This window comes from Pundamilia nyererei, unplaced genomic scaffold, assembly GCF_000239375.1.
Source record: "Pundamilia nyererei isolate P.nyererei 1_Seehausen unplaced genomic scaffold, PunNye1.0 scaffold00255, whole genome shotgun sequence".
In the NCBI taxonomy this organism is placed as follows: domain Eukaryota; kingdom Metazoa; phylum Chordata; class Actinopteri; order Cichliformes; family Cichlidae; genus Pundamilia; species Pundamilia nyererei.
The window spans coordinates 382,182-384,132 of record NW_005187656.1 but is presented as its reverse complement, the minus strand read 5'-3'; positions in this window follow the sequence as shown (position 1 = coordinate 384,132).

Sequence of the window (1,951 nt, the reverse complement as noted above, 5' to 3'; positions counted from 1 at the left end):
TTTATTCATGTTTAACTGATTTTAAGATCTGTTGTTTGACATATTTACTCATTTTCATTTAATCTCTCCTGTTTTAATTCTCACAGATCTCACTTGCTACACTGACTACAATAGAAACATCACATGTTTGTGGAACAGCAAATACGTGTCTGATGACACTGAATGCACCATACATGCTCAGTATAAATCTCGCTACATGTAAGGACCTCAGTCACAAAGAGAAATCCTCAACACATAAAACTCACATAACATAAATCACAGATGTCATCATGTGCACCAAAAAGAGATTAATACTGTTTCTCAGTTCTTACAGCGCTTCCTGTGAGCTAAAGTCTGTTGATGTCTCCAGACCAGCGCTAAAGAAGTGCTCCCTGATCTTTGAAATGGAATACACTGTGAGTGTGTGAAGAAATCAAATTATTGTAGCGCCACCGAGATAAAATCATATATCCTATATCTCAGTTTGTAGTTTAATTAGAAGTCAGAACTAATATTCTGCAGAAAGTAGAAAGTAATGTTTTCGGGGCAGTCATTGACTCCTTCTAAATAGTTAGTTTTTCTGTCACTGGAAAAAATTAAGCTTTTGTTAAGCCCCCTTTTGAAGTTTGCCAAAAAGAAACTTCTGTAATAAATGTTTTCTAACAGTAAATATTTTTCAAACATTTTTTTCCAGTTTCAGTCTTTCCATGAGTTGTCCCTTAATCTGAGCTGCAACCAAATGAAGAGTGTAATCACTTCCTTCAAGCCATCCTGTCACAGTGAGTATAAATACTGGCTCTTTGTGATTTACAGTGCGAGCTATTCATGGTGACCTAAAACAACTGTGTGTGTGATCTTGCAGTAAAGGTGAATCCTCCTGCAGAGCCAAAAGTCTACTTCACGTCTGTTTCCTGGTTGTCCCAAGTCCCCGAACATGAAAGGATCAGTTCATACAGAAGTGAATTGCAGTGGAAGAAGCAGGATCAGTCATGGAGTGTAAGTTTAGATTTTGTGACACAATGTGAACAAGTTTAAGTGAGTTAAGTTGAGCTGAGTGATCTTAAAAGTGCACGTTTAAATGACAACCTTGTGGCTGTGTGAAATCCAAGCAAGATTCATCCACAACTCCACACTGCTTTTTTGTGTCAGGATCCTGCTGTGTACAAAAAACTTGGCATTCAGTGCAATGAAGAGGAGGAGTGCCAGCCGGGATGCAAGGCAGAGCTAGAGCAAGATTTGTTGATACAAGGCGAGAGGTACGAGGCACGAGTTCGTGTGCAATCTATTTTTCAGCACCACAAGGGAGCCTGGAGTGACTGGAGCCCCACTGCATCATGGGAGTCACCAGTAGGGAAAATAAAACAAACATCAGGTACATTTATCTCAACATGTTTTGTTTAACATAACATACTAATGACAAAACTTTTACATTTCATTCATGCTGAGCATGATTACTGCAGTATGGAATAATTATGTACATGGGAAAAAGTCTTTTTATAGTGTAATACACAGCATAGAAGGGGAAAATGTCCGATGCTGTAATTTAACTCACAGCCTTTAACTCACCAGAGTGGTGAGAGAGAGGGCTGGCTCTCAATTCAAAGTCAATAGGACTTTGTCACCAAAAAAAGTGGAATACTTCAGAAACGAAGAAATAATAGCCGGTCGTTATGAGGTAGGAGCGATCAGTCTACTGCAAACAGAGTGAGATTAGTTAACTGCCGAGAAGAAGATAAACGGCAGAAGACAATAACACATACTACCAATATCACAACTACATTAATTCTCAGATTCAAAAGTATCAATGTCCACATCTGGACTGTTTCCTTGAGTTGATCAAAGTGTTTAGTTTCCATTCGGTAGTTTTTCATGGGAACATAAAATATGCAGTCCATATGGGGCACCAGTGCGAGGCCTTGAATGGGCTAAAAAACAAAAGAGACTTATCATAGAGGTCCTACAACAATTAGAG